The 27,834-nt window shown below is 41.1% G+C and overlaps 1 protein-coding gene across 3 annotated transcripts in view; it reads right to left on the bottom strand.

The window, feature by feature from the left end:
- Positions 1–27,834, bottom strand: part of LOC103787027 (putative uncharacterized protein C21orf62-AS1) — a 183,374-nt gene that overhangs the window by 21,721 nt on the left and 133,819 nt on the right. For all 3 annotated transcript variants that reach the window (XR_010111084.1, XR_010111083.1, XR_010111085.1), the window contains 2 exons: positions 5,287–5,372; positions 4,771–4,961 (listed from right to left, as the gene is read on the bottom strand). The gene's annotated coding sequence lies outside the window, so the exon portion shown is untranslated. The remainder of the gene's footprint in view (positions 1–4,770; positions 4,962–5,286; positions 5,373–27,834) is intronic.

Raw genomic sequence — 27,834 nt, 5'->3', positions numbered from 1 at the left:
ACTTTTGAAAAGGGAAAGACATTGAGAGAGAGAAAAAGAGAGAGAGACAGAAAAGCAACATGTTATCTCAGCAAACCAAGCTCAGGGACCTATAATTCTGTATGGAATTATGGACATCTATAATTTTCCCTGATTTCTCTGGGGGAATAGCCCGGCACAGATCCATGGAACCTGCCCTGTTGTTGTTGTTGTTGTTGTTTTCCCGTGGGTCTCGGGTAAGGTCCAGGCAACTGTATTTTGCATACTCCAAGTAATTTAAAAGCTTGCCAAATTATGAAGGTCTCTGTTTTAAACCATTTGCCTCTTACCTAACCAGACTTTCTGGTCTTGCCTTGTTCCAGATTTTTGGCATCCTAATCTGAACAAAATCATCTAATCTGAATAAAATCACTACCCACATTTACGAAGTGGCCCAAACTATCCTTCATCTAGATTCTACCATTAACAGAAGCCTCACCAAGGTATAGAAAGATTAAGACAGTGGCCCAGGGAGCCATTTATATTCCCAAAGTTATCTGAATCTTAGCAGAATGGGCAAGAGGCCTTGCTTGATGGGATTCCTGGGCCTGGCTCTGCTTTGAATTTTGGCCTCAAACATTGCAGAAGCTCTCTTTGCCTCTCAAGATATGAAATATCCAAATGGGCAAAGTCTAGCATGAAGATGAAGCTTGGTCTTCAGCCCCATGACAGACACTACCAGGAAACTAGACTGCAAACCCCAAGGCCCAAGACTTCCTCTACCTAGGGGTATTGGGTGTGGAATTGGCACTCAACGCCTTCCTGGTGGCAAGTGTTGCTTGATGAAACCAAAGTGTCCTCCAGGTTTCCTCTTGCTCGTTAGGAACCAGCCCGCACAGCAGGAGCTGAGCAGCAGGCAAGCGAGCCAAGCTTCATCTGTATTTACAGCTGCTCCCCATCACTCGCATTACTGCCTCAGCTCCACCTTCTGTCAGATCAGAGGCAGCATTAGATTCTCATAGAAGCATGAACCCTATTGTGAACTGCGCATGTGAGGGATCTAGATTGCTGCTATTTATGAGAATCTAATGCATGATGACCTGTCACTGTCTCCCCTCACCCCTAGATGGGACCGTCTAGTTGCAGGAAAACAAGCTCAGGTTCCTACTGATTCTACATTATGGTGAGTTGTATAATTATTTCATTGTATATCACAATGTAATAATAATAGAAATCAGTGCACAATAAGGGTAATGCACTTGAATTATTCTGAAACCATCCCCCCGCACCCCATCCATGGAAAAATTGTCTTCCGTGAAACTGGTCCCTGGTACCAAAAAGGTTGGGGCAAAACCTGGGCACGGTGGCTCACACCTGTAATCCCAGCACTTTGGGAGGCCAAGGTGGGCAGATCATAAGGTCAGGCATTCCACACCAGCCTGGCCAACATGGCGAAACCCCGTCTCTACTAAAAATACAAAAAACAGTCAGGCATGGGGGTGGGCATCTGTAATCCCAGCAGGAGGATTGCTTGAACCTGGAAGGCGGAGGTTGCAGTGAGCTGAGATTGTGCCACTGCACTCCAGCCTGGGCGACAAGAGGAAGACTCTGTCTCAAAAAAAAAAAAAAAAAATCTGTGTTAGATAACAAAGAATGAATGATAAAAGTAATATGTGTATTAGGCAGAAAACTTGGAAAATATAAAAAAATCTAAAACAAAACAAAAGCAACTCTTATCCTAACACCTAGAGATAGCCACTGTTAATATTTTCTGGTGCATCTGCTCTACATTTTGAATAGATAAAATGTATGGTTAGACCCCTTGTCTTTCAAGTCCTGCACTTTCTCCAGCCTCTACTCTTTTCTCCTCTGTAGTTCTTTAATGGGTTATTTCTCAGAAAAGGATGTCACACTCATTCACACCAAGGTATAATTGAATAATAATAGCTGAGAGTATTACTTTGACTAGGCAAGTTCTATTTTTAACAGACTTAAAGCTTTCAGATGAGAGAATAAAGCAGTTAGCACTGCTCTCCCGCCACCTCCTCTATCTCAGCTATCTCAGAGTCAACTACATTTAGAATGATTAGATCTGAAGTCTAGGCCCAGCATTGTCACAGTCAGCCATTATTGTGAACTTAGACAAGTAATTTCACTTTTTTATGTCTTTTCTGTAAAGTAAAAGGGATTAAGCCAGGAAGTAATAACTCATTAAAGTCAAATACTCTTTTTTTTTTTTTTTTTTTTAGATGGAGTTTCACTCTTTTCACCCCGATTAGAGTGCAATGGTGCGATCTCGGCTCACCACAACCTCCACCTCCCAGGTTCAAGTGATTCTCCTGCTTCAGCCTCCCGAGTAGCTGGAATTATAGGCGCCAGCCACCATGCCTGGCTAATTTTTTGTATTTTTAGTAGAGACAGGGTTTCACCATGTTGGCCAGGCTGGTTTCAAACTCCTGACCTCGTGATCCACCTACCTCGGCCTCCCAAAGTGCTGATATTACAGACGTGAGCCACCACGCCCGGCCAGGTCAAACACTCTTTATTCCATAATTGAATGCATATATATGTACTTACATATATTTAATATCTATTATAATTATATCCTAGATATAAATATATATTTATGTATTTAATATTTTATTATACAAATTTCTAACAAATTAAAAATAGAGGAAATAGAACAAATTACCTCTATTTACCCATCCTTGGGCCACAAAAAGCATAAATTCCTGGCCCTCTGATTTTACTTACACTGCCACCTAGTTCTCTTCAAGTACCAAGTTATTTTGAAGCAAATCCCAAACATTATACCATTTCATATGTACATATTTAGTATATGCCTTTAAAAGATAAGAAGTCTTTATTTAAACAAAATGATTGTCATGCCTGAAGAATGAAAAATAATTTCAATTTCATCAAATAACTATTCAGTGGAACTGAATGTGTTTTTGTGCATATTTATGTAGGCATGTTCAGGATTTTGTTTTATTTTGTGTGGTTTCAGGAGCCAAATCTACAAGTTCCAACGAAGTCCTTCATAGATGCAGGGAGTACTAATAATGTCTTAGTTGGGGCGCTTGCCCCCAGATGGAGCTTGGAAAAATAAAATAAACAACACTAAGTGCCAGGCACTCAGTACATTGCTAAGAAGAGCTGTTGGTGCCTTTCAGTAAGAGGGTGAGAGAGAACGAAGAAGTTATCTTTGGGAAGCCCGACCCTGATCAGAAAGACTTCATCAAGGACATGCGGCATAACCTGGGGCTTAAACTTAGGGATATGCAAGAAGGAGAAAGGGATGATGTGAGAAAAAAGAGAAAAACCAACTAACTGGGAGGCTGAGGCTGGCAGATCACTTGAGTGCAGGAGTTTGAGACCAGTCTGGGCAACATGGTGAAACCCCATCTCCATAAAAAAATACAAAAATTGGCTGGGCATGGTGGCACACACCTGTGGTCCCAGCTATGTGGGAGACTGAGGCAAGAGGATCGCTTGAGCCCAGGAGGTCGAGGCTACAGTGAGCTGTGATTGTACCACTGCACTCCAACCTGGGCCCTGTCTCCAAAAAAAAAAAAAAAAAAAAAAAAGAAAGAAAGAAAGAAAGAAAGAAAAGAAAAAGAAAAACCAACTCATTTGACTTCACAAGCTAATTTCCATGAAGACAGGACACATGGGGCAGTTTGAGTTTGTGTTAATCTCTTATTCATCTACTTGTCTACTTGTCAAACTTGTATTGAAATCTAGATAACACCCTAATTAGATTTAATGTGTGTCAGGGTGGGTGGGGGGAGATGGTACAAGAAATAGAGACACAATTTTAGAAAGAGGCATTGAGAAGCAAGCGCTCGGTGTTTGTTGCGTAAATTCTCATAGCGGGTGGTGACATGTGATAAATCTGAATAATTTCTATATATAGTAACAAAGCAACTTGGTAGTTTCATGAAACAAATTGTCCTGTACTGAGGAGGGACCTAGAATAGAGGCAGACTCTAGCACTTAGGGTGGACCAACCCGGAACTGTTCCATTGCCAAATAGTAGCCTGCTGGTCCCTGGAAGTGATTTTTAGTTAATTCTCATTCTGCTATACTACTCTGTAATTTTGACCATTGATCTCTTCCTTTTATTAAAATTTTTTAAAATGAAAGTTGTAAATCCACAGAGTTTAGGGTTAGATTGTTTGTGGGTATTTTTGGCTTGTTTGTTTGTTTGTTTGTTTGAGGCAGGATCTCTCTCTGTTGCCCAGAGCTGGAGTGCAGTGACATGATCCCAATTCACTGCAGCCTCACTGTCCCAGGCTCAAACGATCCTTCCATCCCAGCCTCCCAAGTAGCTGGGACTACAGGCATGCACCACCATGTCCTGCTATGTTTTGTTTTATTATTATTTTTTGTAGAGATGGGGGCTCACTATGCTGCCAAGGCCAGTCTCAAACTCCTGGCTCAGCAATCCTCCTGCCTCAGCCTCCCAAAACGTTGGGATTACAGGCGTGAGTCACCATGCCCAGGAAGATAGATTTAAAGCTTATGATAGAGAGCAGTTCCTCAACTCTCCATTTTCCCTCTGCCATTTCCTAATTCTAAAGCAATCACTTTCATTTTAATGGATTCTTTCGATATTTACATCCATATATCTATAATAACATGACTTCATTACTATTTCTTGGTGTTTTCATCTTATGCATTGAACATTGACTTCCTCTACAGATAAAAAAGGATTTTACTCTTTCACATAACATACAACATATACACACAAGAGCATGCACAAGTGCTTGTGGGCACACACAGACACATACACACACACACACCCCTTACCTCCATTCTTCCTCTATAGTTTCACTGAAATTCTGCAGATTCATATTCGATGCTCTTCAAGTAAATTAAAGTGGAGGCCAGGCCTGAAGAATCTCTGAGCAGACAAAACAAGTTAGGCCTCTTAAGTGACCTAAACCTTGTTTGATTGCAAACATAAGCAAAACTTAACTTCAGATTTTTCTTGCAAATGCCTGTATTAAAGAAAAACATAATTTAAGCCCAAACAACCAGAAGTAGCCAAAAACTTGTAATTATTTAATTAGGGATTTTCCAGTGGGACTGATATGGTTTGGATGTTTGTCCCCACCCAAATCTCATGTTGAAATGTAATCCCCAGTGCTGGAGGTGGGGCTTGGTGGGAGGTATTGGATCATGAGGGCGAATCCTTCATGAATAGCCATCCCCTTGGTGATGAGTGAGTTCTCACTATAAGTTCACGTGAACTCTGGTTGTTGAAAAGTGTGTGCACCTGCCCTCCTCCCCCGCCGCCATGCCTGCTCTTGTCATATGACTTACTGGCTTTCTCTTCACCTTCCGCCACCAGTGGAAGCTTCCTGAGGCCTCACCAGAAGCAGATGTCAGTACAACACTTCCTGTGCAGCCTGCAGAACCATGAGCCAATTAAACCTCTTTTCTTTATAAATTACCCAGCTTCAAGTATTTCTTTATAGCAATGCAAGAATGGACTAACGGACATAGACCAAATAAGGCAACTGGATAACTATATCCAATCAAATTTTTCTTTGCTTTACTTCTGTATCTGTCCTATAAAAGTCTCCTGCTTTGTGGTCTGTTGGTGGAGCTCTTGAATACTCCTCGTTTGGAGCTGTCTGATTAATGAATCATTGTTTGCTCAAATATATTCTTTAAAGTTGTGCTTCAATTTATTTTATTTTTCTTTTAGAGACAGGATCTTGCTCTGTCACCCAGACTAGAGTACAGTGGCACGATTATAGCTCACTGAATTCTTAATGTCCTGGGCTCAAAGGATCCTCCTGCCTCAGCCTCCCAAGTAGCTGGACTACAGGTGTGCACCACAACTCCTGGCTAATTAAAAAAAGGTTTTTGTATAGTCAGGGTCTCGCTATGTTGCCCAGGCTGGTCTCAAATTCCTGGCCTCAAGTGATCCTTCCACCTTGGCTTCCCAAATTACTGAAGTTACAGGGGTAAGCTGGAGCAACCAGCTTCAATTTACTTTTTAACAATGTTTACATTGTTATAATTCTGTAAATACTGTGAATCACTGAACCATAAATACTATGTTTATTTTCCCATTTCTGAACAACTTATGCTTTTCCTGAGGTTAAAAATTCCCTTTTTTACCTGACTTACTTTCTCTAATCCATATAGATAGATATTTTGTTTGTTATAAACAAAGACAACTTTTTTTTGTTTGTTTTAATCATTTGTCCCCAAACTGTGCCCTCCTCTCAATTTGTTCAAGCACAATAATTCCACCTTTTTGAAGCAGTCTCTTCTGGAACCTTCTGGATTGTTGTCCTATAAGTCTACTATGCAGTTATTATATTAGTGCAGATTTCCTTCACCTCCCTTCTATGATGGAGTCTCTGTTTCCTGGACCATACATCTTCCTCTTTTAAAATTTTACTCCTTTTTTATTTAAAAAAAAAAAAAAACCTCCAATAGCTTTAGTATAAGGCCTGGAATGTCTGAAAACCTATTTTTTATACCCTTACATTTGATTAATAGTTTTGCTGGGTATAAAATTCTGCCTTTAGAAATATTTTTTCTTCAAATAGTGAAATATTTCTCTGTTGTCTTCCACCATATTGCTTTGGAGAAGTACAATGACATTCTGATTGTTGATCCTTTGTATAAAGCATGTTATCTTTTTTCTCTCTGGAAACATGTAGGATCTTCTCTTTATTCTCATCATGATGAAATTTCACAATGATTTGTCTCAGTGAATAAATTTTCATCCATCCATAGTGCTAGGTACAATTGTGAAACTTGATACCTTGGGAACTTGATTCAGGAACTTGATACCTGGGAAGTTTTCATGAATTGCTTCTTTGGAAAATTGCCTTCCATTGTCTCTAAATCTACTTTCCATATTTGGATGTTTGACATTCTGGTGTGGTTCTATAAATTCATTATTTCTTCTCTCCTATTTTCCGTGTTTTTACTCTATATCCTGAGAGATTTTCTTAACTTTTTACTTCTCCTGTTTCCAAGCACTTTTGTTTGTTCTCTGAATGTTTGTTTAAAATTAGTATCTTACACAAGCAACAAAAGCAAAAATAGACAAATGGATTGCATCAAACTAAAAAAACTTCTGCAAAGCAAAGGAAACAATTAGTGGAGTGAAGAGGCAATCTACAGATCGGGAGAAAATATCTTCAAATTATACATTGCATAAGGAGCTAATATCCAAAATATACAAAGAACTCAAACTACTGAAAAACAAGAAAACAAATAACCCTTTTAAAAAATGGCCAAAGACAAATAGACATTTCTCGAAAGAAGACATACAATGAGCAAAAGATATATGAAAAACGCTCAACATCTCTAATCATTAGAGAAATGAAAATTAAAACCACAATGAGATATTACCTTATACATGTTCAACTGGCTATTAGCAAAAAGTTGAAAGATAAGTATTGGCGAGGATATGGAGAAAAGGAACCCTTGTATATTGCTGGCAGGAATGTAAATTAGTACAGCTGTTATGGAAAACAGTATGGAGGTCCTGAAAAAACTAAAAATAGAATTATCATATGATCCAGCAACCCCACTTCTGGGTATATATCCAAAGGAACTGAAGTCAGTATGTTAAAGAGATGTCTGCACTTCCATGTTCACTGCAGCATTCTTCACAATAGCCAAGATATGGAAACAACCAAAGTGCCTGATATAAAAAATATTTTATACACACACACGCACACACAAATGCAATACTACTCAGCCTTAAAAAAAGAAGGGGACGTCTGTCATTTACTACAACATAGATGAACCTGGAGGACATTTGGCTAAGTTCGAGAGAACTGGTTTGGAGCAGAAACACCACATGATCTTATTTATATGTTGAATCTTAAAAAGTCAAATTCATGAAAACAGGGAGAAGAATGGCAATTGTCAGATGCTGGGGCAGGGGAGAAAAGGAGAATGGAGAAAGGGGAGATACTGGTCAAAGGGTACAAAGACAGGAGAAATAGGTTCTGGTTATCTGTTGCATAGCATGGTGACTATAGTTAATATACATTATATTTAAGAATAGGAAACAGAGTAGATTTTAAATGTTCTCACCACAAAGAAATGATAACTATTTGAGGTGATGAATATGTTAATTAGCTTGAACTGATCACTTCACAATGTATACATGTACTGAAACATCACCTTGTAGCTCATAAAATAAATACAATTATCATTTGTCAATTAAAAATAAAATTAGTATCTTATTCTTATTTCATGGATGCAATAGCTTATTCTTAGAATAGTAATGATTAATAATTTTTAAACATTTCTTCTCCCTTCATAGCTTCTATAACTTATGTTAGCTCTGAGTTACTTTCCACCTTTCTCTGGTTCTGCCTTAGAGGCTGTTCTCAAATAGCAAATGGTCCTTAACTATCTCCCCGTATTGAATAATGGGTCACTAACAGCTGATGGTAAGCTCTGTGCGTTTACATGGGGCTTGTCAACTCTGGGCTTCAGCACAGTGACCTGCTTGGGCCGTTTCCCTGGGGAATCTTGGATGGCAGTATGTATGACTCTTTCCTCTCATACTATTGGAAGAGCTGCAGTGAAGTCTTCACGGCTCTCCCGTGGAAGCTATAGTCCTTATTACCATTATTCTGGAAACATGATCAGGAAAATGACCAGTGATCTCAACGTTTGGAATGCGAACATTTCTCTTGCCTGACATCGAAGAATAAGTGAGGAAGGCTGGAGATCTACTACTTCTTAAAAGGACCTGAAGGATGTTTAATCTGTCCTTCTGCTTGTAGATCCACCTTGATTCCCACTTCCATAGGTCTCTGGTGTCACCAGTTTATGAGCAACTGGGTTGACTTTAGCTTGCCCCACTGGCTGCTTATGGTTCCGCTTTCTCAGCCCTGTTGCATCAGTCACTGTATTAGTCCAGGTTCTCCAGAGGTCAGAACCAATAGGATGCCTGTATATATAAAAGGGAGTTTATTAGGGAGAATTGGCTCACATGATTACAAGGCAAAGTCCCACAATAGGCCATCTGCAAGCTGGGGAAAGTGAGAAGCTGGTAGTGGCTCACTTCAAGTCCGAAAACCTCAAAGCCAGGGAAGCCAACATTGCAACCTTTAAGCCAAAGGCCTGAGAACCCTCAGGGAAACTGTTGATGCAAGTCCCAGAGTCCAAAGGCCAAAGAACCTGGAGTCTGATATCCAAGGGCAGGAGGAGCAGAAGCAAGTGTCTGGCATGGGAAGAAGAAGGAGGGCCAGAAGCTTCAGCAAGCCAGCTCATTGCACCTTCTCCTTCTGCGTCTGCTCTGCTCTAGCCTTGCTGGCAGCTGATTGGATGGTGCCCACCCACATAAAGGGTGGGTTTTCCTCTCCCAGCCCGGCAACTTCAATGTCAATTTCCTCTGGCAACACCCTCACAGACACATCCAGAAACAATACCTTACCAGCCACCCTCAATCCCATCAAGTTGACACCTAATATTCACCATCACAGTTACCAAACTTACATTTGCTTTCCAAACTTTCAGATTTTATTGCTATTATCATTGCTTCTGTTCTCTTCATTCCGTAGGTTTATATGTCTTCCAAAATACCTCCCCTGTTGTTGCTTTAGTGGGGTTTCAGGAGGGACTGGAGGCTAACCCCTGCATTCAACTCGCCATCCTTGAGTGGAAATCCCCACTCATCTCCTCTCAATGGCCTTGGCTTTGGGACTCTTCCTTTCCTATCTTTATCATAAAAATGATCGCATAAACAAAACCAAAGCCAAAGACTTCTCCAGTGCCCATGACCATTTTATTAACTTTGCTTTAATGTGGGAAGAGAAATCTATTTCCTCATTTCTTCACTTGTTGTGGAGCATCTAACAGGAGCAATGAAGGGAAGAAGACTTCAGAGCAAATTCCAAAGAAGGACCGAAGCGATTCTTCCCAATCCTTGGAAAACAACCCTAGCCAGATAGATCTTGATAAGCCCAGTGAACAACCTCATGGTGCATGCGCTGCCCCCTGGTGGGCAGGCTGGTGCTGCTTTTAGGGTTCTCAGCTCTCCAAGATGGTCCAGGGAAGACCAAACATTGCCAGAGGAGGAGAGATTTGAACTCAGACTAGAAGAGAAGAGGAGAAAAGACGTTCTATATCTAAAATTCTTTTTCATTTTTTACCTATCAGTGTGTCTATGCCAGCATCAATCAATATACCCACTGTGTGTGGCCTATGAAGATAGTGAGATGTTGGTCAAAGGGATATAGCATTACTGAAGGAACAGCTATTTCTCTGGCTTCTAGGATGTTGCTACTCTTGCACAGAAGGAAAGTGCCCTTTGTAAGGAAGAAGACATGTCATTCCACATAAATCGCACCACCAGTCATGTCATCCACACTACCATTTTATTAACCATTTTACAGCTGCACTATCCAATATGGTGGCCACTAATCACATGTGACTATTTAAATTCCAATGGATTAAAATGAGGAATTCAGCTTCTCAGTCACTCTAGCCACATCTCAAGTGCTCAATAGCCATATGTGGCTACCACACTGGACAATGCAGGTAAAGAACATTCCTGTCATTCCAGCAAGTTCTACTGGACAGTGCTGCTCTAGAGCCCTTGAAGGTGCCTGGAAGTTTCTGTGATTCTCACAGACAGACTTAAGCACACCCTTATCTGTGTTCCTACAAGTCTCTGTTCCCACCTCGGCCACAACATTCATCACAGTCTGACTTGAAATGGAGTTAGTCAAATAATATGCCTGTCTCTTCTCCTTGACCATAAACTCATGAGGGCTGGGACCAATAAACCATTATTTGCCATTATTCTTAGCAGAGCCTGGCAAAGAGAAGTCCTTGAAGAAATATTAGTTGAAGGAATGACTCGATTATAAACTCCCTGAGGGCAGGTCCAGAATATTCTGATTTTTGTATTCCCCACAGTTCCTCAAGCAAAGAGGGAACCTCAGTAAATATCTGTCGAGTGATGGCATGCTGTCACATCCATCAGCCTGAAGACAGACCTTAGAGTCACTGAGATAAAAAGCCAGATTGCTGTGGCCTCTGCACTCACCAAATGCCTCTTGCCTCTGCCCCTGCACATCTGTCTCCTCTGGCTTTGCACCCCCCAGCTTGCCTCCATGTAGCAGGTCTGATCACAGGTAGCTCCCATCCCACTGTCCACATACACCCAGACGCATGCAGGCCCCATGCTCATGCCTGCCTTTGTCGCTTGGACCTCCTCCTGCCCTTCCATCCTACTCACTCTGCAAGGTCGGCAGAAGCTCCGCCCTCTCCCTGCGTCTGCTCCACCCACTCAGGCCCAGCTGATTTCAGGGAATTGGCCTGGAGCCCTTACAAATCCCCAATGTCTCCCGTTTTTAAATTCTGCTTATAATTCTAGGGAACACACTATACTGTGTTCTTGAATTCTTCGTGACTACTTTCAGCCACTAGTTTTTCTTTTCAACCAGATGGCAAATTCCATGAGGATTTTACTCTTATTTTGTGCTGAAGTCCTTTCTAGAATGGAAAAGGCAAGGCGAAATCCCAGTCCAATCACATTTTATAAACAAAGAGCTGAGTGCAGTGGCTCACGCCTGTAATCCCAACACTGTGGGAGGCAGAGGCAGGAGGATCACATGAGCCCAAAAGTTCAAGACCAGCCTGGGCAACATAGCGAGACCCCATCTCTACAAAAAAAATTCTGAAAATTAACCAGCCATGGCAGCACATGCCTGTGGTCCCAGCTACACCAGTGGCTGAGGCCAAAGGATCACATGAGCCCAGGAGTTTGAAGTTACAGTGAGCCATGATCACACCACAGCACTCCTGCCTGGGCAACAGAGAGAGACTCTGTCTCTAAAAATAAAATAAATATGAATAAGGAAACAGAGCCAGGGATTAAGGTGACCTGCTCAGGGTCACTCAGGTGAGAGCCTTATCTGCCTCACTCATAGATTTGGACCATAGATTTGTGCAGAGAAAGTTCAACCAATATGGAAAGAACCATGCTTCTGAGGGACTCTGCGTCAGCTCCTTAAGCCCAACTGCACTGGTTTCCTGCCTGCCTTCAGCTCACCAGCTTAGCTAGAGGAGCACCATCTACCTTAGGCCTAGAAGAAAGTCTACATGCAGAGGAGGTGTCAGCTGTTAACTTGACAAAAGATAAGAGCCGAGGTCGTGATCTCCTAATGGCCAGCCAGCCTGTTAGTTTAGCAATGTATGTCTCCAATGTCAGAGCCATGCCTGGCGGAGGTTTGATTTTTTATTATTCAGGAAGCGCCTTACTTGAAAATGAGAGAAACCTCTAGCAGCTGCTGGAAGTCCCTTCTCTTAAAATAATGACAAGCAGAATCTTCACCTAAGAAATTTGGCTACACGCTCCTTCCGTTCCACTGTGCCCTTCTACTGCCTGGGTATCAGAGCAGAGAAATGGTTCAAACCTGTGGGCTTATAAAAAGAGGATGCCAATCAAATGTAAATGATGATCCCATTAAATAATGATTTTCATTTAAACCCAGCAATACACATTTCTCGGACTTCGTGATTAGCTCCGTGTCAAATAAACTTTGCTCTTTTTCATTTTTTTAAAGCAGTTAATTTGCGATATTTTGCAATAATTTTAGGGTTGGGTTTGGGCTTTTTTTTTTTTTTTTTTTTTTTTTTAGTAGTGACCAAAAAAATCTTGCTGCACTCAGTCTCCTGAGAATGTTGGGTCGAGTTTTTTGATCCCGGTGACTCATTGATTTGCGGGCTGATGTAGTGCGAGGGGTCCTTATTAGTGGCGTCTGTCCCTGCTGTAATGTTTTTGTTATTTTTCCTCATTTGTTCACTCTGACATCATGTCATTACAGAATGGTGCTGTTCAGGCCCTGCCTCGGCTGTTCGTTAGCGTGTGTTTAATGAGCAGCTTAATTGAGCTGTCTAGTAGGCCACCTGTCGCCCTCCGGACTTATTAACATACTAATGGCCTGACATTGTATTCTCTGACAGGCAACAGGGCTTACTGATTTGATGTCTGGACATGGGGATTTTATGCAGGAATGAGAGCAGGCTTTGGGAAGGAGGTTTAAAAAACGCAAATTAACTCTTTGGTATCTATGTGTTTATGGCTCTCTTGTGGAAAAAAAAAAAAAAGTTCAACCCCAGGCAGGCAAGGCAAGCATGTTATGGGAAGAAGCCTGGCTCTATCCTTGCAAACCCAGTTGTGGTTCTCCAGGAGAAAATATGCTCCGCATGAGAAGAGCAGGCTTTGTTTCGGTTACAGTGTTACTGTGAGGAACTGCCTCAAAGGAGAAATCTTCCGCAGCCCCAGGGAAAGTTATGTGATTAGACTTTTTCTACTGTAGCTAAACAAATGAAAAGTAGCAATTCTCCTTTTGAGGAATTGAGTGTGGTCTGTCTGCTCCCCCCACCCCCCCCCTTTTTTTTTTTTTTTTTTGACAGGGTCTTTCTCTGTCACCTAGGCTCTAGGCTGGAGTGGCACCATCATAGCTCACAGCAGCCTTCAACTCCTGGGCTCAAGTGATCCTCCCAACCTCAAGCAAGTAGTTGAGACTATAGACGTGTAACACCAAGCTTGGCTAATTTTTGTTTTTTGTTTTTTGGGTTTGTTTTTGTTTTAGAAACAGGGTCTCGCTATGTTGCCCAGGCTGGTCTAGAACTCCTGGCCTCAAGTGATCCTTCCACCTTGGCTTCCCAAAGTGTTGGGATTACAGACATGAACCCAGCCTGTTCCCACCTTTGAAATCCAGCCGAGGGCTGGACTGTGAACCCTGGGCTGATGGGAATGGCTTAGAGAACTGGCCGGAGCTATCACATGCACGTTTGTAGAGAAAATTGGTTTTGTTGGTGTTTTTCTTCTGGGGTTGCGTGATTGGGTCTTTTCTGTCCTGGGAAATTTCAGGGATGTGCGCATTAGTCACAGGCCGCAGGAAGACTCGAGTCCAAGGACAACACAGAGAGATAGCTTTTACAGGGGGACTGGATGTTCCTTTTCTGTCCCTTAACCTTTCATTCCTAGTATCTCCTCCTCCTTCGGTGCCTGCACACAGGACAGGCATAAACATAATTGTAAAGAAAAGGCTTCGTGAATTTTAAAGAAGTCAGTCTATGGAAGGGTCATGACTAAGGGCTGAGCCAAATCTCACCAGCAGCTGTGGAGGTCAGGGTGGAAGCCCATCAGGGGGCTTGGGTTGGCTGCAGACTCCTTGGCCTGGGCTGAGGTTCCTGCCAGGTTAGCCAAGGAGCTGCAGGAGGCTGGGTCTGCAGAGAGAGCCAGAAAGCATTCCAGAGGCCGCTGCCCGGAAGCTGAGTTCCAGAACTTGGCTTGCAGCTGGCAGACTCTCTATATGCAAAGCTGCAAGTGAGTTCCCTTCCTCCTGGGCTCTGAGCAGGGGGAATGCTGCAGTGGGACAGTCACACTTCCTTCTCCTCACTAGTCCCCAGCCATGGCAGGAAGAAAGCATGGGGAAGAAGAGCAGGAACCTACCCACTGTCTATCTAATCCCTCTTTCTTTCCCCCCTCCATCTTTTTTTAGAGACTCAGTCTCACTCTGTCTCCCAGGCTGGAGTGTAGTGGCACAATCATAGCTCACTGCAGTCTCCAACTCCTGGGCTCAAGCAATCCTCGAGCTTCAGCCTCCCAAGTAGCTGGGACTACAGGTGCACGCCACTGTGCCTGGCCTAATCACTTTCATGGGAGGAGGAGGTGGAGAAAAAGGAGGAGGATCATAGCCTTCATTTTTATCTCTTAAGCTGAGCCTTTTATAAACATGATCTCATTTAAGTTTTTCACCTCAGGGTTTCTCAATTTCTGCACAACTGACACATTGGCCTGAATAATTCTTTGTTGTAAGGGACTGTCTTGGGTAATGTGGGATGCTGAGCTGCATCCCTAGCCTCTACCTACTAGGTGCCATTCACACCCCCAACCCAGCTGTGATAACCAAAAATGTCTCCAGACATAGCCAAATGTCACTGGACATCCAGCAGGGGGAGTGTCCCTCAGTTCAGAAACACGGGTCTGGAGGTAGGTGTACCACCCTCAGTTTGTAGATGAGAGGCAAACACCCTGTGAAAGAGGAATGGAAGCTTCACAGCTAGTAGGAGGCAGAGCAGGACTTAGACCTGCTGTCTGTTGGCTCTTATGTCCTGGCTCATTCCTCTTCACAGTCCTCCCCAGTCATGGTGTCACCAGTGGTGGCTCAGCTGTCCACATTCCAGTGCTGACCATCAGAGATCTAACATAGGTCAGATGTTTGCTAAGGATTTTATATATCATCTTTTAAAATCCTCTCAATATCCCTTTGAGACTATTATTAGTCTCTTTTAAAAGATGAGGAAACTGAAACTCAGGAATTAAGTAACATATCCAAAGACAAATGGCTGATAGGAGAGTCTCACTCAGGCATCTCTGGCTTCAAAGCACAAGTGTTTTCTAACACAGCACCCAGAACTCCAGCCATCTGCACCTAGAGACCTCCATGCTTAGGATCTATTCTCTTTTCTTGCCAAGAAGGAGCAAGCACTTCCTCCCTCTATTTCCCTGGCTGACCAGGGTGCTGTGCCTGTTAAGTTCCCCAAGGCCAATTGTGATGGTTAACTTTGTGTGTCAACCTGACTGGGCCACAGGATGCCCAGATATTTGATTAACATTATTCTGGTTTTTTATGTGCGGGTGTTTTTGAATGGGATTCATTTTTAAATCAGTAGACCCAGCAGAACAGATTGTCCTTTCTCATGTGGGTTGGCTTCATCTAATCAACGGGAGGCCTGAATAGAACAAAAAAGCCAACCCTCCCCCAAGTAAGAGACAATTCCTCCTGCCTGACTGCCTGCAAACTAGGACATCAACTTTTTCCTCTCTTCAGATGCAAACTGAAACATCAGCTCTTCCTGGGTCTGGAGGCTGCTGGGGCTCCACTGGGTCTCCAGCTTGCCAACTCACCCTGCGGATTTTTGAACTTGGCTTCCATAATCATGTGAACCAATTCCTTATACGAAATCTCTGTCTATCTCTGTATACATTGTATTAGTTCTGTTTATCTGGAGAACCCTGACTGATACAGCATTTGTTCAGCTTTTACACATGGCAGCTTCTTATATCCCCACATTTTCAGCATTTCTGTTTCATTTTGCTTTAGGACTGACTTGTAACCAATATGTATGCAACCAATACGTATGTTTCTTAAAAATGTAATCTGAGACTAATGATGTCAAATATATTCTTTCATTGTTGGCCTTTTGGATAATTTATCACTCTGTGCTATATTCTAGATGAGTTCCTCCATAATCATCTTCCAGTTTGTCAATTTTCTCTTTAGCTATCCAATCTAAAGTTTATCCCATCTATTGGGCTTTGTAAATTTCAGTAATTAGCTGCTTTCTCCTTTTAATCCAAGATTTCTAAATGATTCTTTTTCATATCTATCTGTCTTTTTTTCATTTCTGCTGGTTCAAGTTCTTAATTTCTTGTCCTTTTTTTAAAAAAAACATCCTGTTCATCTTTCCTTTAACTCTTAGAAGATATTCAGCATAGTGACTTTTTAAATCATTTTCAGATTACATCATCGATTTCATTTTCTCTTAAGTGATTTCATCTCTTGACTTTTAATTTTTTTTGAATTAGTTTATTTTTGGTTTATTTCATTTTGTTGCAGTGGCCCTGTACTCACCATTCCTTTTCTAGTGGTTTCTTGTGTCTATGTGCCCTCTTAGAGTCTCTGGTTCAGAATCACATCTTACAGTGGGCTTTCAGAGTGTTCATCCTACAGAGATAACTGGGGATATTTTAGTTCTAGTCACTGAGCCACTTAGTAAAATGGCCAGATGCTGGATGCAAGGCTGTATTTGCCTTCTCTCATCTTGTATTTTCAGTTATGCAGGGGTTGATGTAAGCATTTTATATTCTCTTATAAGAGGGAGCCACATTCCGCCCTGGCTCTGTTCTTCTGCCTTCCAATCACTCTGCAGAAAATGAACTCTCTGCTTCCTTTGACTGCTTGCAGATTCACAACCCAGTAGGCTGCTAGCTTCAGTAGCTGATTTCCATTTTGAGTTTCTAGCCCACAGAGATGTTATCTTTTTTTTCAGCATGGTCATTTTTAAAAACTCTACCATTACTCTGCATTGATACAGATGGGGGGCTCAAAGCATAAATCTTGATGGGGTTTAACTTTCCCCATTGTGTATATTTCTCATGACCATTCTGCAATATTTTATCAAAACAATCTCCCTACAGGAAATAGTCGCCTAGTTGTTACCTTGGCTTTACAAAGTGCTGTGATTAGGAAGTCAGAGTGCTTAGTGCTCTAAAGACTGCCTGGGTTCAAGTCCCAGATCTATTACTTATTTGTTATGGAAACTTGGGCCAAGTTATTTAATGCTTTAAGCCTTATTTTCCTCATCTGCAACATACATCAATAGTATAACTTCCTGCAGTTGTTCTGAGGATTAAAGAAGATAAGCCATGGGAAAACATGTCCCACAGATTCTCTGTGAGAATTGACTGTGAGGGCACACAGTCAGCCCTCAATAAATGTCTTCCATTATTATGATAGTTATTACTTCCTGGTTAGAACCAAATATCCAACTTTAGAATAGCATTATTTTTTGAAAAGTGCTCCAGTGGCCTGAATGGCAGAAGAGAGAAATGCCAGTAAATCATTCACTTCTTACATTTTTCAAAGTACCTTCATATCTTTTATCCCTAATCCCTCAACAAATCTGTATTCTTTTTTTTTTTCATTTTACAGATGAAGAGAAAACTGAGCCATTAGATGAAGAGAAAATTGAAGCACAAGATTACTGCATGCTTTTGACTATAGGCACAGGAATGAAAAGTCGCACTCACTTGACACTCTCTGGGATATAAGAAGTGCTACCATTTCTTGAAAGGAGATTAGGAAGCAGCCCTGGGAAACCCTGGTACCTTTGTGGAAATCGGCACTCTCCATTTCCCTGCTGAACTGTCAGTGTTGCCGTGCTGTTGGTGGTCTTGGACCACCGAGATCATATTAATACCAACAACAAGCCAGCAACTCAGAGGGCTGCCATTTGCTTCTCCAAACCCATTCTTCACTTACCTCTGCTCTGTTCTGTGTCCTTTATCTGCATGGGTTATGGCAACAGGTTCCCTACTCTCTGGCTCCTGGCTATGTCTGACCAATGGCAGAATGACCAATGATTTAGAGAATCAACCTGGGACAGGGCCATATAAGACTATAAAACAGGCTGGGTATGGTGGCTCACACTTGTAATCCCAGCACTTTGGGAGGCCAAGGTGGGAGGATCATTTGAAGTCAGGAGTTCCAGACCAATCTGACCAACATGGTAAAATCCCATCTCTACTAAAAATAAAAAAATTAGCCGGGCATGGTAACACACACCTATAATCCCAGCTGCTTGAGAGGCTGAGGCAGGAGAATTGCTTGAACCTGGGAGGCAGAGGTTGCAGTGAGCTGCTGAGATTGTGTTGCTGCACTCCAGCCTGGGCAATAGAGCGAGACTGCATCTCAAAAAAACAAAAAACAAAAAACACTAAAAATAAGGGGAGGGGGGTATGGGGGTAGGGAGAGCATTAGGAAGAATAGCTAAGGAAGGCTGGGATTAATACCTAGGTGATGGGTTGATCTGTGCAGCAAACCACCATGGCACGTGTTTACTTATGTAACAAACCTGCACATCCTAGACATGTACCCCAGAACATCCTAGACATGTACCCCAGAACTTAAAATAAAAGTTGAAGAAAAAATAAAATAAAATATTTTTAAAAGACTAAAAAACAACCACCACCCCCCGCAGTAACATAATATATGATAAGTACTTATATACACGTGTTATTACTTTAACATGAAGATATGAAAAATAGGTATTTGTTTAACATTTATATATGTTACTCAATATTTTCTGTTATATAAATGCTATTATTTAAACAAAATAATAGTAGTACTAGGTAATAGTGGCAATTAAGAGTAATTCATAGCAGGATTAATTAACAAATAATATATGAGAAAACAATATTTTTATAGTGTTTCTTTCTGTCCTCTGATACCAGAAATTTATTTTACTGTTTATTGGATTCTTAAATTTTGTAAGCTACATTGTTGTATATCTCTAAGATACATAAATGTAAGCCCTTTAAAAGAAAACATAAATACAATAGGACTAATTAAGTAGATATTATCTAGATTTAATAAAAAATAGCAATAATATGTTTTTTTCTATTCAATGATACAGTAGGATATTTTTGCTCCTTCTGTTTCCTTTTCTACTAATACTTCTCTGAACTTTCAAGAGCCTTTAGTACATCCTTATTTCTCTTGCATGTAGTAGAAAAACTCAACATAGTCAAATGTAAAATTCACTTCGTCTTAAAGCTGTCTTCTTTTTTTTTTTTCTGAGATGGAGTTTTGCTCTGTCACCCAGGCTGGAGTGCAGTGACGTGATCTTGGCCCACTGCAACTTCTGCTTCCTGGGTTCAAGCAATTCTCCCGCCTCAGCCTCCTGAGTAGCTGGAATTACAGGTGTCTGCCACCATGCTTAGGTAATTTTTGTACTTTTAGTAGAGTCGGGGTTTCATCATGTTGGCCAGGCTCGTCTCAAACTACTGACCTTAAGTGATCTGCCTGCCTCAGCCTCCCAAAGTGCTGGGATTACAGGCATGAGCCACCGCACCCGGCCACAGCTGTCCTCTTATCAAGCCCATATTACACTGAGCCCTGGTGTCAGCCCAAGGTGATGACATTGAGCTAACAATGTTCTCAAAAAAAGCATTTTAATGTGGCACCCCTACAGGAATTAATGGTTAATTTTATGTGTCATCCAGGCTACGGTGCCCAGTTGTCTGGTCAAACACTACTCTAGATGTTGCTGTGAAGGTATGTTTTAGATGTGATTAACACATAAATCAGCAGACTTTGAGTAAAGCAGATGACCTTCCTTAATGTGAATGAGCCTCTTCCAAACAGTCAAAGGCCTTCAGAGCAAAGACTGAGGTTTCTCAGGGAAGAAGGAGCTCTGTTTCCAGACTGCAATATAGAAACCCTGCCTGAGTTTCCAGTGGATTTTGGACTCAGGTTTGCAACATCTACTCTTCCCTGAGTCTCCAGCCTGACACCTGCCCTGCAGATCTCAGCCTTGCAGCCCCAATTGTGTGGACCAATTCCTTCAAATAAATTTCTCAGTGGATGGATGGATAGATAGATAGATAGATAAATAGATGATAGATAGACAATAAGATGATAGCTTTTTTATTGCTTCTGTTTCTCTGGAGAAAGGGTAATAATAATGTATAGTAAACACATACATTCTGTGAAACCCTTTTAAAATTTTGCCATGTAATCTGCTAGCAAGAACAAGTTTTTAGACAAGCAAGAATTAGTTTGCAGCTCTCCAAGATTGTCCATCCACTTTGTATCTAAAGACTTCTTTTGAAAAACCAGATGTTTCTCAGTGAGATTCTTTGTATCAATAAATTAGTTATATGAGTCAGTCATGTCCAAAACGGCCATCATTTTACCTAGTCTGAAGTACATTGGATGGCATTATAAGTTAAACCTTTGTTTCTCACAGAAAATGGTATTAAAGCACAGAGATAATTTTAATTTTTAAAATCTTAAATTGGATTACAAATAAACTACCAATTTCGTAGAGAAATTAAGAAAGCTCTGTTGCCATTTTCTGTTTTTTATACTTTTAAACCTGCTTTATTATTATTTTTTAAAGTATCACTTTTTAGAATGAATCTAGGCCTTATTGTCCTCATCTGCTAAGTCCTTTTTTTAGTGAGTTTTTTCACAATGTCCACATAACATCAAATAACTGAAGTCCAGTCTGCCCATCCTTTTCTATGCTCCTTATGGGGTCTTCAAATACCACCAAACAGTTTTGGAGAAAGAGCACATAAGTTCTGTCCTTGTCTCCATTATCAGCCTCAGTGTATTTCCAAAGTAAACAGGGACATCCTTCTTATCCCAAACTTTGAAAATATTACTTTGCAATAGACCAACAATTTAATATTTTCTCTATGGCAGGCAATGATAATAGCCACCTTGTAGGCATGCGTCTAAGGAGACTACCTCCTACCATTTCTACAAAGTCAAAAGTCTCATTGTTTCTACACATTTTGAAAGAAATGAAAGTTGACCAAAAGCTTTCATTATGAAATCATCAATATCCCAGATAAGCAAATCACACCCCCTAAATATATGACAATTAGCAGATAAGAGTTTTCCATTTTCATTGGTAAGAAGTTTATAGACTGAAAATAATTTGCCAAAATTTACCTTTGCATTCTCAGTCATATCTGTAGGTAGATTAACAAAGTCTAGTTTTTATTTTTATTCTTTTTATGTATTTATATATATATATTTTGTAGTGATGGGGGGTGATATGGTTTGGCTGTGTCCCCACTCAAATCTCATCTTGAATTCCCATGTGCTGTGGGAGGGACCAGGTGGGAGGTAATTGAATCATGGGGACAGGTCTTTCCCATGCTGTTCTCATGATAGTGAATAAGTCTCATGAGATCTGATGGTTTTATAAAGGGGTGCTTCCCTGCACAAGCTCTTTTCTCTTGCCTGCTGCCCTGTAAGACATGCCTTTCACCTTCCACCATGATTGTGAGGCCTCCCCAGCAACGTGGAGTTGTAAGTTCATTAAACCTCTTTCTTTTGTAAATTGCCCAGTCTCAGGTATGTCTTTATCAGCAGCATGAAAACAGACTAATACAGGAGGTCTCACCATTTTGGTCTCGAACTCCTGGCCTCAGGAAAGATTCCCACCTCAGCCTCCCAAGGCACTGGGGTTAGAGATGTGAATGTCTAGTTTTTATTCAGATAAGGTATCAGTAATCTTTTGGTTTACATTTTCTGAGTTTATAAACTGAGTGCTGCAGAAACACTGTTTATATTCTGATAAGTGCTGTTTATATTCTGAGTTTATAAGAGCTTATAAACTCAGAGCTGCAGAAAGCATGATTGTGGGGAAGATAGGAAAAGATCAGTTCTACCATGTAAGGGACCAACACATCTCTTATTGTTTTTATTCATCTCTTTTGTTTGTTTGCAAGACATTTCAGTTATAACCTCTGAATCAGGAAATATAGCCTTACTGAATCCTATAAAATGATCAAAAGAGTGATTTGATAAAGTGATTTGTGTGGTATGACTGAGCTAATGCAGCGGCTGCTATTTTTGACTGGACATTTTTTGGTAGACAACGTTTTTTGATTGACTTAGGGATATCGGTTTCATCTTAGAATTGTGAGATGTCGTCTCCACATGCACTTTCACATCCCCTTCTCCACTGTGCCTGGCTCAAAACTCTTTTCTGCATATTGAGCAGTGTGCTCTGTTTTGATTATTTACCTCTCTAATCTGGTTGTACATGTCCTTCCATATGTCATTAAGATAACACAGTTGGTTAGCCTTCTTTTCCAGTGATGCCTTGGTTTACGCCAGCATTGGTATTGTAATCACTATCTTTTTAAATTATCCGAACTCTTAGAAAATATGGCCACAATATTTACAACTGCTAAAAATTAAATGAGCACTATCTTGATACAAAGGACAACAGTTAGTTCACAGGTAAAGTCAAAGACAGACTCTTAATGCCTGTGATTGCAGTGTACTTGTGACGCACACTTAGTTGCAACCTTGGGAAAGTTGCAACCGTGGATGATCCACCATTCTGAATGACAAGTTGTGGTCCCCAACCTGAGCAGTCAGGGGAGAAACAGCAACAGGGGTTATGGAAGGTGGATCATCTGCACTGTACCCATTTACAGCCAAAACAGTATTGCATTCAGCCCCTATTTTTTGGGCCACCATATGGTTTTTACACATTTCCCCCAAGCTTCTGTGCATATCACCGAATTGATTTTCCAGGATTTAGGACTTTAAGTACTAAAACCAGGATAATCCCAGGCAATCTGAGACGATTGGTCACCCTACCAACGAGGAAAAATTGTAGTTTGGAGGGCAGGAGGAAAAGAAATTACAGCTCCCTCCCTAAGGAATTGATATAAGGCTGGCTTCATTCCTTGACCAAAGCACCCAGGACTTGTCACGTGGCTTCTCGCTGTCTCCATGTTCCAGTAACTGCTCTTTCCCTCTGCACTTCAGGCCCAGGGACTGTAACAGAGCCCTGCTCTTACTAGCCCAAGAAACCTTCACTGTCCTTTGTGGTTTCTCTAGACCCTACCCACTCTTAACTTGTAAATAATAATTAAATAATTATTAAATGAATAATTATTTATTATTTATATTTTCATATATTTTCATTATAATTATACTATTTATATGTTATAATATATAAAATATTTCCATATATAGATAAAATATCATTATAAGTTATATAGTTATATTTGTTATAATTATATAAATATAACTATATAAATTAATTATATAAGTGTAATTAGGCAACTAATAATATAATTATATAATTAATAAGATAATAATTAAGTATATACATTATAAATAATGTATATAAATTTATAAATGCACACTTATAAATTATAAATATAATTAATTTATATATCTTATAAATCTCATTTAAATTTTATATAATATGCAATTTATATATTAAATATTTTATACATCTATATATACAATATAATATAAAAATATATTTCTATAATTATTAATTATAATAACTATATTATATAATTTATATATTATACATTGTATATATTATTAATTATAATGAATAATTATTAAATTAACTGATAAATAATTATAAAATACTATTTGTAAATAATTACTTTGTTAAAATTTTCTCAAATTACTCCCTATTAGTGGGCCATCTATTTGTTGCTAGGTCCCTGACTGATACAATAATGGGTTCCAGGAGAAGCCCCAGGAAACAGACCCTCAGAACAGACTCTGAAGATTGAGATAGCCACGTGGTGTGCTGGAGCCAGCTATGACTGGCTTACAAGAGCTGACTGTGTACATCTCTTTCCAACTACGTGTTCAGTGAAATTATGTTGGTAGATTGAAATCAGCCATAGTGGGGAATATTTATACCATAGAAATTTGCAAATGCTACCAATGAGCGCTTCTTTCTTTTCTCTTTTTTGTTTCTTTCTTTGTTTCTCCCCTCCCTACCTTTCTCCCTCCTTTCCTTTCTAACCTTCCCCACCTTCCTCCTTTCTTTTTAAGAATCAGTTGTTCAACACTTACCAGCAAGCCACTAGTTGCTCATCTATTTGCATTGCCCCGTAATACCTATCTTGCCAAGGGGAAATGGCACACAGGTAATCCGTAGCACACTGTGATGTGTTATTACTCAAATTATGAACAGTGGTGGCATGAGATAAAGTTCAAGTTGAGGGCAAAGTGTAAAGAGACTTTGATCCTATAGTGATTCTAAACATTTGGGAGCCAGCTGGCTTCTGATGGTCCTATGGCACATGCTTTGGGGAATGGGGGCTAAGTGAGGACACAGCAAAGAAGGTAGCCATCTGCAAGCCCACCACTGGGCTCCTGCCTGTTCACTCATTGTTACTCAGGGAATCCTCATTAGTTTCTTTTGCTCTGCAAGCTTACACTTAAATTCAACATCTGAGCTGAGGTCACAGCCTAGGCCAGAAAGTTTGAAAATCAGGCGGTGAGGAAGGCTGAGGATGAGGTGCTGATATCTATGCAGATCCAGGAAGCAGTCAGGAAAGGTGGCCAGAGGTGTAGATCCAGTCCAATCCATGGTGAGTGACTGATGGATTGGTTAGCCAGTCAGTGACTTGGAACAAGACTTGAAAATTGATGATAAAGAGGTCTGGGAGTATGTGGATGGATCACTTAGAATGGGCATGGATATTCATGCCTTCTTCACTACAGGGCATTCACTGTGGAGGAGGTTCTCAAAAATCAGGTGGTGTTATGGACTGAATTGTGTCTAACCCCGCCCCCCAAATTCACATGTTGAAGCCCTAACTCTTCAATGTGACTATATTCAGAGACAGGGCCTTTAAGGAGGTAATTAAGGTTAAATGAGGTCATAAGAGTGTGGCCCTAATCCGGTAGGACTGGTGTCCTGATAAGAAAAGGAAAAGACACCAGAGAGCTCTTTCTCTGCACACACAGAAAAGAGGATAAGTGAGGACACAGCAAAGAAGGTAGCCATCTGCAAGTAACGAATAGAGTCCTCACCAGAAATTAAACTTGCTGACACCTTGATCTTAGACTTCCAGCCTCCAGAACTTTGAGAAACTAAATGTCTATGGTTTAAGCTAACCAGTCAGTGGTATCTCGCTACAGCAGCTTGAGCAGAATAATTGAGGTGGTTAAGTTGACCTGTCCTGTAGAGGTTGACTAACCATGTGGCTCACTCAATGGGCTCAGATACAAAGTGGCCATATGGCAGGGGTGGAGGTTTATACATGGGTTCATCACTATGGACTTTTCCTCGCCAGGGCTGATTTAGCTACAGCTATTGATGAGTTTCCAATTTGTCAACAGCAGAGACTGTATCTGAGCCTCTAAGCTGTTACTATTTCCCAGGGATACCAGCAAGTCGATTATCTTGAACCCTGTATTAATGGGAGTTCTCCAGAGAAACTTAACCAATAGAAGAGAGAGAAAGAGATTTATTTTAAGGAATTGGCTCACGAAACTGTGGAAACTGGCAAGTCCAAAATCTGAACCTATGTAAGAGTTGATGCTGCAGTATTGAGTATGAATTCCATAGGGCAGCAGGCTGGAAACTCCTTCTTCCTCAGGAAACCTCAGTCTTTACTCTTAAGGCCTTCAGTGGACTGGATGAAGCCAACATGCATCACAGAGAACAATCTGCTTTAATAAAGTCCATGGATTTAAATACCAGTCGTATCTAAAATATCTTCTCACCGGAACATCTAGTCCGGTGCTTGACCAAACAATTGGCCACCATGTCCCAGCCCAGCTGACACATGAAAGTAACCCCCACAGGGCCCTTCCATCATGAAGGTGGTAGAACTTATTCTTCACAGAGATAGATATATCTCTGATACAGATTTGCCTTCCCTATTGATATACTTTGGATGTTTGTCCCCTCCAAATCTCATGTTAAAATGTGATCTCAATGTTGAAGGTGGGGCCTAGTGGGAGGTGTTTTGGTCACGAGGCAGATCCTCATGAATGGTTTGGTGCCCTCCCTGAGGTAAGGAGTGCACTCTTGCTCTTTTAGTTCACGTGAGATCTGATTGTTTAAAAGAGCCTAGCATCATTCTCTCTCTCCCTCTCTCTCTCTCTCTCTCTCTCTCTCTCTCACCCCCCCACCCTTTCCCAGCCTGTGACACACTGGCTCACTTTCCACCTTCTACCACGAGTAAAAGCTTCCTGAGGCCTCACCAGAAGCAGATGCTGGTGCCATGCCTCTTGTACAGTCTGCAGAACCATAAGCCAAATAAACCTCTTTTTAAAAATAAATTACCCAGCCTCAAGTATTCCTTTATAGCAACACAAAATGGACTAACATGCCTATTCATAATGCTTTGATCAGTACCACTATTCCCGCACTTGCAGAATGCCTCCATCATTGCCATAGTATCCTATATTATCACCTCTGATCAGGTGACATATTTTAGGGCAAAGGAAGTGTGGCAATGAACTCATGCCCAGATTAACCCAAAGGGCCACATCACCCAGAAACTTCTGGTTTAATAAAGAGTGGAGTGGCCTGAGGATGGCTCGGGTATAGTTCTAGGTGGGAGACAAGATGCTGGGAGGTCAGAGAGCTGTCTACCTCTGCCCCATGTGTCCTTAAAGATATCTAAGGTTTGGTGCTGTCTTCCCTTTAGTCAGAATGCATGGGACTGGGGGGCGAGTGGGGGAGATGAGAGTATCCCTGTCACTATCATGTCGTGAAACTCTTTGGAGGGATGTTTGCATCCCATCCCTATCTTCTTAGACTGGGAGGGTGTGGAGATCTTAGTGCCTGTAATGGTCAGTTTGAAGTGTCAACTTGGCAAGGCTGTAATACCCAGTTATTCAATCAAGTACGAATCTGGGTGTTGCTGTGAAGGTATCCTGCAGATGTGATTGGCATCTACAATCACTAGCTTTAAGGAATGGAGATTGTCCTCTACCCTCTGGGTGGAGATTTCCAATCAGTGGAAAGGCCTTAAGAGCAGAGCTGAGGCTTCCCTGAGGAAGAAAGTCTGCCTTTGACCTGCAGCATCAGCTCCTGCCCTAGAGTTCCAGGTGGCCCTTCCTGATGGCCTACCCTCTGGATTTTAGACTTGCCTAGGTGGCTGCCACAATCTCATAAGCCAATTCCTTGCAATATATCTCTTGATGTATATATGCTACTTGTTCTGTGTTTGTTTGTTTTGTTTTTTGCTGGAACCCTGACTGATACAGTGTCCAAGGGGAACATGCTTTCCAAGTCATGGTTTTGGGGAGAAATCTGCCTGCTGCTTAATCAGCAAGCAGAGAAAGGGTCACTGTGTTGAACACAGTAATTGATTCCAATAACCAAGGAGCAAGTTACCTAATGGGGGAATGGAGTTCTATGTGTGGATCCCCAGAGATACACTGGGAACTTTCTTAGTACTTCCTTGCCCAGTAGGCTTAGACAATGGAGAAAAGATCTCCAAGGACAGAGATACTTCCAGAATGAAGGCTTAGCTCATCCCTCTAGGTAAAGAACTTAGGCTAACCGAAACTGGCATAAGACAAAGGGAACTGTAGAAGGGTGGTAGGAAGAAGGCAGGTGTGATGGCCAACCTGGACTTGTAATCTGCTCCATCAGGTACTATGGTGGTTATACACATCAGCCATTCCTTTCCCTTTTCCCTCATTACCTTGAATGAAGGTGGCTAATATTTTAGGTTTTGGGACTTTGAATGACTTTGTCCTTTTTGGGGACACATATTTATAACCTGGGTAAAGGACAAACATAAACACTGGGGGATGA

Source organism: Pan paniscus, chromosome 22 (genome assembly GCF_029289425.2).
Source record: "Pan paniscus chromosome 22, NHGRI_mPanPan1-v2.0_pri, whole genome shotgun sequence".
Lineage (NCBI taxonomy): Eukaryota > Metazoa > Chordata > Mammalia > Primates > Hominidae > Pan > Pan paniscus.
Note: the sequence above shows the minus strand (reverse complement) of the source record. Positions and strands in the feature narration are given on the sequence as shown.